This window comes from Leopardus geoffroyi, chromosome E1 (assembly GCF_018350155.1).
Source record: "Leopardus geoffroyi isolate Oge1 chromosome E1, O.geoffroyi_Oge1_pat1.0, whole genome shotgun sequence".
In the NCBI taxonomy this organism is placed as follows: Eukaryota; Metazoa; Chordata; class Mammalia; order Carnivora; family Felidae; genus Leopardus; species Leopardus geoffroyi.
Window position 1 is genome coordinate 24,641,212 of NC_059330.1, and position 8,378 is coordinate 24,649,589.

Consider the following 8,378-nt stretch of genomic DNA (forward strand, 5'->3'; position numbering starts at 1 on the left):
ACAAGAAAAGAGACCACGACCTTCCCCTTGTCCCATAAAGGGGCGGGATCCACCCCCAACCTCTGCCATAGCCTACCCACAAGGCAGTGTCTCTGGACACCTGCACACACCGTGTTTTTGGGAAGGGCCTCGTCATCTGAAACCATATTGAAAATTGCCCAATGAAACCATCAACTAAACACCATCTCTATCACCACCACTAAAACACCAACCAAACCTCCAAGCCGAAAGAAGATGATAGTACTCTGAGACGCTGTGTCAGAATACTTTCCCCACAAACAGGCTTTCATCCAAAGGGCTCAGGGGTGGGTGGCAAAGAAGACACACACTGCTAGAGTTCTTCATCACACATGATTTGGAGAAACTAGAGAACAAAGGACCCAGCACAGTCTCTCTTCAATGAGGTTGTACACAGAATAAGAAAGGCCTGTGGGCTTTGACAAAAAGCGTCCTCTGCAGGACTACACTTGGGAGCCCTGTCAGCAAGAATCCTGCCTTCTTTCTTCAGGAGCCAGGGATTTCTGGCTTGGTCCATCCCCGCCACCTATCCCTTTAGTTGAGGGAGGTAGTAGTGCTTGAGCAGAGGGTTCTATAGGGTTCTGAGGGCTCTTGCTCAGGAATCTGCAGCAAGGACTTGGTTCCCTCATTCCTGGCAAGGGCTCTTCCAATGCTGTTCCCCTCTCGGTTCTTAGTGCCCACGTGCAAATGTCGGATTCTCAGAATGAAGACACCTCAGTCTTCCAGGGCAGTGAGGCAAGCCAGCTCCCCTTCACCCTCCATAGCACCGCAGGCCAAGCACCAAGCACCCAGCCACTCAAGGCCCGTTTTCCTTTGGTAGAGCAGAGCCTGATCGCTCTCACTGAACACAGGAGCAGAGTGAGAATTTGTGGCCTGCCCAGGGGTGCCAAGTGACTGAGGGATGCCTCCATGGCGCCTAACGGAGAAAAAAATACATTCTCTAAAACACAGCAGGGCGATAGGAATGGGCACCAGGTGGGCCAAAGCTCCACCTTTCAAAAGGGAATGGGCATCCCCTTGCAGAGATGTTTTGCTTCATTTGCCTTCAGGCCAGAAGGAGACCCGCTCCCTGCCCAAATCTCTGGCCAGCATACACACCAAACATCCTCTGCTGGGTCCCTCCAAACGCCCGGGACCTCTGAATGCATGCACACTTCTGAAACCCAGTGACTTAATGAGGAAGGAGTCCCGTGGCAAAAACCCTCCCACAGTCACAGGCCCTGGACCACACTCTCAGGTCGAAGACGGAAGATAGGACTCTGGAGACACTGATTCTGAAAAGATTGTGAGAAGACCCTGGTCTCTACAAGACAGCAACAATGCATCAAGCGGGACGAGGAGGGCCAGAGCTCTTCAGAGCTTGGAAGGGGAATTCTATGGAGAAGGCAGTGCCCTGCCCCAGCTCCTGGCAACCTGGCTAGAAGAAGAAACCCCAGACAGCTTGTGCAAAAGCGCCATCTAGTGTCTCCATTGGGAGCCGACTCAGCACCAGGCCCGCCTTCTTCCTTCAGAAGGACCTAGGGCACCCTGGGTCTTGGTCAGCTTTTGGTGGTTCTTGCAACATTGAATGGAGTGAGCAGTGACTGTGCTCTAGCTGCGACGTTCCCCCAGCTGTGGCTCCAAAGTGTGGAGAGGGCATTGGTGCCCTCTAACTGTAAGAGGCTCTTCCTGTGCAGACCAACTTCTGGAACCTTCAGCTCCAGTGTGATATCTTTGATTTTCAGAAGGAAAGCACATCAATCAGGCAGAGTAGAGAATTGAGCTGGCTCCACCCACCCACCCACCCACCCATCCCTTGCTACAAACAGCCAAGCACCAAGGTCAGGGTATGGAGGCACATTCTACTTTAGGATATCTATCAGGTGCTGATGGCTATAAGTGAGCCTGGAACCGAGTGGGAAACCGATGCCCATCCAACGGTGCCTGCTGAGGGAGTACCAGCTCTGAGACTCCTAAGGGTGAAAGAAGAGGCAGTCAGAAACACTGGGAGGGAAGGGAGAGGATATGGGTACAGCCAAGACCAAAGGGTATTCAATATTTCCATCCAGTGGGGATGCAATCAATGTGGAATGGAGATGTTTCTCTTCATTTCCACTCGGCCCAGCAAGGGGGACAGTTCCCTGCTAATACATCTGGCAGAGCCATTCCCACACATACCTCTCGGCCGGACACCTTCCGATGCCCTTCCGACGTCCGTATAGACCTGAAACCAAAAGGCCAAAGCCACTTTAGCTCCACTTATCCCACAGTCACAAGGACTGTTCCCGTGGGACCTTTGCAAGCCGGAGAGAGAGTACTCTGAAAGACTGAATTTGTATGGACCCCCAGACGAACCTGGATGGATGATAAAGCAACGTCATGAAACTGGACACAACGAGGGCTAGAGTTCTTCCTGTTTAGAAGAACCTGACTAGCACCGTGTATTTGCAAGCCGGCTTGCTCAGGAATCACGAGCAACTTTGGTGTGCTTGGCTCCAGGAGTTCTGCCAAGGATACCCGTTGGAGCCCTGTGAGCAGGAGGCCCACATTCTCCCTTACGAAACAGAGGGGAACTTTGGCTGCTAGTGCGTTTCTGCCCGTCATATCCATCGAGAGGGTCAGCACCGGATCTGAGAAATGAAGAATGTGCTTCCATGCAACGATCCGGAGGTGGGAACGAGGTCTTGGTCCACTGTTTAGTCAAAGGGCTTTTTGTGCCCTGATCAGGTTGTGGAGCATACTGCACTTGCCAGACGCTCTGTTCTTTTGATTGAGGGTAATTCTGCCCATTAGGGAAGGGGTCCCGGCTGGTACCCATTCCCATGATCCTATAACCTGCCCACCACCTAACGTTCAGGGACAGGGGCGATAGATGTCCTCTGGGACATCAGACTCTGAGAGCCACACGTCAGGTCAGGGATGCCTTGGAAACTCACCCGCAAATCGGGGAACCTGGGTTGCTGTAGGGGACAGACACAGGGTCTCCATGTGATAACTGACAACAAGTTAAGAAAACAGCAATTAGAGAAGACTGATTCCAGGGGGAGTCAAAGCTGTGCATTCAAGTGGGCACGGGGAGAACCGAGGAAAGAGACCATGACTTTCCCTTCCCCTTGACCCACACAGCAAGCAGGTGGGATCCACCCCTAACTTCAGGCTTAGCCTACCCACGAGCATTCTCCCTGGGCATCCTCACACACACTTGGTATAGGCATGCCCATATCATTCTGAAACCAAACTGAGAAGGGCCCAATTGAATACCGTTATCACCATCACAAGCACACCACCAAACAAGGATGTTACCCTGGAGCGCTGTCCCGGAACAGTGTTCACCGAAGCCCTCTTCCATCTGCAAAGTTCAGGAGTGGCAATGGAGACACACACTGCCAGGGTTCTTCACCACACAGATTTGGAGAACGTTGACAGTGAAGAAGCCAACGCACTCTCCTATCAACCAGGTTGTATCCGGAGTAAGAAAAGCCTGTGGGGTTAGGCCAAAGGGCCCTCTGAAGGACTGCACCTGGGAGCCCTTTCAGCAAGAAGCCTGCCTTCTTTCTTCAGGAGCCAGGGATTTCTGACTTGGTCGATCGCTGCCACGTTTCCCATCCCTTGAGGGAGGCAGCAGCGTTTGAGCTGTAGCTATGAGGCTCTGAGGGCTCTTGCTCAGGAATCTGCAACAAGGACTTGGTTCCCTCGTTCCTGGCAAAGCCTCTTCCAATGCTGACCCCCTCCTCATTGCTACTGCCCATGTGCAAACTGCTTCTCAGAATAAAGGCAACTCAGTCATCCGGGTCAGTGAGGTAAGCTGGCCCTCCTCACCCTCCATAGCACAGCCGACCAAGCACCAAGCAACCAGGCACTCCAAGGCCTGCTTTCCTCTGGCAGAGCAGAACCTGATACTTCTGACTGAACACAAGAGCAGAGTGGGAGATTGCAGCCTAGCCAGGTTTGCCAGCTGTGTTAGTGATGGCTCCTTGGCGCCTAAGGGAGAAAAAATAATACATTGTCAGACACACAGCAAGGGAAAGGAAATGGGTGCCACGTGGGCCAAAGCTCCACATTTGTGGTGGGAACGTGGATCCACTTGGAGAAATGGCTTCCTTCATTTGTCTCTGGCCAGAAGGAGTCCTGCTCTCTGACCAAATCTCCAGCTTAGCCTAAACACGAGACATCCTCCGCTGGTCCCCTTCACATCCCTGAGCTCTGAATGGCTGCATACTTCTGAAACCCAGTGAATTAATGAAGAAGTAGCCCTGTGGCAATGTCTCTCCTGTAGTCCGAAGGACTGGATCCGACTCCCAGGTGGCAGACGGAGGATGGGCTCTTGGGACACTGATTCTGAAGGGATTGCGGGAAGAGCCTTGTCTCCACAAGAGAGCAAAGATATGTTAAGTTCGATAGGGTGGGCCCCAGGTCTTCAGAGCTTGGAAGGGGAATTCTATGGAGAAGGCAGTGCCCAGCACCAACTCCTGGCAACCTGGCTGGCTGTGAGAAGACACTACAGTGGGCTTAAACGAAAGCACTCTGGAGAGTCTCCATCTGGGAGCCCTGGCAGCACCAGATCTGCCTTCTTCCTTCAGAAGGACCTAGGGAGCCCTGGGACTCGGTCGGCGTTTGTTGCTTTTTGCATCACTGAATGGACTGAGCAGTGACAGTGCTGTAGCTGGGAGGTGCCGCCAGCGGTGGCTCCGATGGGTAGAGAGGGGCATTGGTGCCCTCTTCCTGTAAAGGGCTCTTTCTCTGCTGACCAACTTCGGGAGCCCACCTCGGGAGTCCTGTGTGAACTGTCTGCCTTTCAGGAGGAAGGCGCCTCAATCAGACAGAGCAAGGAGGCGAGCTGGCTCCAATCCCCCCACCCCTTGCTGCAAACAGCCAAACAGCAAGCTCACGGCTAGGAGGAGTGTTCTCCTTTGGGATATGCGATGCTGGTGCCTCTAACAGAGCTCAGGATGGAGTGGGAACCCGATGTCCGTCCTTGGGGGCCGGCTGAGTGAATGTCAGCTCCATGGCTCCTAAGGGTGAATCAAGAGGCAGTCGGAAACACAGGGAGGCAGAGGAGATGGCTGCAGCTAGGACCAAAGGCCACTCAATATTTCCATCCAATGGGAAGGCGATCAATGTGGAATGGAGATGTTTATCTTCGTTTCCCCAAGGCCCAGCAAGGGTGCCAGCTCCCGGCCTACATGGCTGCTGGGTCCTCCCCGTGCACAGTTCTCGGCTGGACCCGTTCTGATGCCCTAGGGCTCTGGATGTTCAGGTAGTCCCTGAAACCACAAGGCCAGGGACTCTAGCTCCACCTGTCACGCAGTCACAATGGCTGGTCCCCGTGGGATATCTGCAGCAGGAGAGAGAACTTTTCAGAGTCTTTTAGGACTCACTTTTTATGGACTCCAAGACGGACCTTGACAGATGATCAAGCAATTTGCTGAAAGGGGATACACCCAGGGCCAGTGTTCTTCATGTGTAGAAGAGCCTGACCAGCACAATATATTCACGATCTGGCTAGTCGAGGTATCAAAAGAACTTTTGGGGTCTCTGGCTACAGGAGGGTTCCACAGGATGCCCTTTGGAGCCCTGTGAGCAAGAGGCCCACGTTCTCCCCTGAGACATTGAGCAGAACTTTGAATTCTCGTGTGTTTCAGCCCGTCGTATTGGTAGAGAGGGTCAGCAGCGGCTCTGCCATAGGAAGAATGTGCTTCCGTAGGATGATCAAGATGTTGGAGTGAAGCTTGGTGCGCTATTTATGCAAAAGCCTTTTAGTTCCCTGATCACGTCATGCAGCATGGCACATTTTTGCAGACTGTCTGTTCTTCCGAATGAGGGTCGCCCCATCCATAAGGCAGGGGTTCACATGGCTCCCATTCCTACAATACTGTTGCCTGCCCAGTACCAGGGGAGCAGGGACATGGGGGCTAGCCGTCCTCTGGGACGTCAGACCCTGAGAGCCCTGCATCGGGTCAGGAATGGCTTGGAAACTCACCTACACACCAGGGATCTCGGTGGTGTAGGGGAAGATACAGTGTGTCACACTGTACTTTTAGGCACCTGGCGCTAGGCCATTCCTGGTGCTTCTACACCAGGGTTTAAGAATACTTCTGACTACATATCCCCAAGAAGCTTTCTAAAACCCTCTGGGAGCAAAGGGTACTTCTCAGCAGTAAAGCACAAGGGTCTACACAGAGAGGTGGTGAGGAAAGTCTTACTCTATTTCTCTATGAGTCACAAAGAATGTTGAAGCACGGTAATGCTCTGAGCACTTCAGCACGGGGCCTGTCCCAATGCTAATACAGAATGTTTTTTAAAGTGTTTTGTGGAAGCTCCACGTAGTTAACACACAGTGCAATAGTAGTTTCAAGTGTAGATTTCAGTTGTTGCACCCTTCCCCACAGCACCCGGTGCACATCCAAAGTGTACTCTTCCATGCCCATGTCCTATAGAACCCGATCCCCGCACCCATCTCTTCTCTTAACTATCAGTTTGTTGTCTATAGTTAACAGTCTGCGTCTTGTTTTGCCACTCTCTTTTTCCTCCACGATTATATATTTCTTTTGTTTCTTCCATTCCACATAGGAGTGAAATCATACGGTATCAGCCTTTCTCTGACACTTATTTCACTGGGCGTTATCATCTCGAGCTCCAGCCAAATCGTTGCAAGGAAAATTACATTCTCTTCCCTGGCTGTGCAGTATTCCTTGGTGCGTGTGTATGTATGTTTATCCATATGCCACAACTCCATCCATTCCTCAGCCAGTGGACATGTGAGCCCTTTCCATTTTTGGCTAGTTTTCATTGTGCTGCTAAAAACACTGGCGTGCCTATATCCCTTTGAATCGGTAAGTTTGTATCCTTTGGGCAAATACCTTGCAGTGCAAGTGCTGGATCATAGGGCAACTCCATGTTTTAAGGGGTAAGTGTTTTCATTAGTTAATTGATTTGAGTGGGAGAGAGGGAGAGACGGAGATACGGGGAGGGGCAGAGAGAGACAGAGAGAGAACCCGATGCAAACTCCATGCTGCCAGTGAGGATCCCACCGAGGGCTCTGTCCCATGGCTGTGAGATCCAGGCTTGAGTGGATACCGAGTCAGTCACCTAACTGTGCCACCCAGGTGCCCCAGGGCCATCCTATTGGCAAACTTTGGACGAAACTTTGTACTGTGTGCCAGAGTGGCCACACCAGTTTCCATTCCCACCCACAGTGGCAGAGGGTTTCCCCTTCTCCACATCCTTGCCAACACCAGTTCCTTGTGTCGTGAAACTTAGCCCTTCTGACAGATGTGTGGTGGCCTCTCACTGTGATATTGATTTGTATTTCCCTGATGATGAGTGATGTGGAGACTCTTTTCATGTGTCTTTGAGGAAAGGTTCACCTTGTGTGTTCGTTCCCCTGTGTGTTCCTCTCCCTCCCACACTTTCCTCAATGAGGGCTCGTCTCCTCGGCAGCACCCTCGATATATTTCTCCCCCAAACGCCCTGTCGGCACTTCCTCCCTTCCTTTGATGTGCCTTCTTCTCCTCCTGTGGCTGTGGTCTTGGTTCTGTCCGTCTTCAGGTTGCTTTCTGGGTGGGGTATTCGGAATGATTTGCTGGTCATCTAGCTATGTTCAAGGGATGAGACTACACGCCTACCATGCTACCTCTCCCAACACACACTAATAAGGAAGGTTTCAACAAACTGCCTCTGCGATGTATGTGAAAGCTTACATGAAAGACCCATGAGCAGTGTCATTGCAGGCAGTGAAGCACAATGCGTGGGCGGCGTCTGCTGGGTTCTCGAGGGGTACGTGTGTGGTGTGTGTGGTGTATGTTTGGAGTGGCTGTGGTTGAGTGCATGATCCTGTTCTGTACGGATGGTATGTGTGTTCTATATGTGTTGCGTGTCTGTGTATCGCATTGGTGTGGTGAGTGTGGTGTGTGCCTGGTGTGGGTGGTTTATAGGTGGTGGATGTGTCTTTCTGTGTGTTCTGGGTGTGGGATATGTGTTGGGATGGTACTATATATGTCATGTGTGCATGCTAGACCTATGATGTATGTTTGCGTGCCACCTGTGTATGGCGTGTGTGTTTTGTACATGCTGCCTGGTGTGGTGTTGGCGTGTGGCATACAGGTGGAGGATGTGTGATATATAAGTGTGGTGTGTGTGGTCTTTGTGGTGTCTTTATGTCATACATGTATGGATTATCATGCTGTGTTGATTGCAGATGTGGTATCTGCGTAGTGTACGTGTGTTGTGTGTGGTGTAGGTCTGGCATGTGTGTGTGGGTGGTGTACCTAGGGAGTGTGTTTGTGTGTTTTATGGGTGTAGGGCATGTGTGTATGTGTGTGGGGTGGGTGTGGAATGTGTATTGCGTGTAGTAAACGGTGTGTGGAAGATATCTGTGTGAT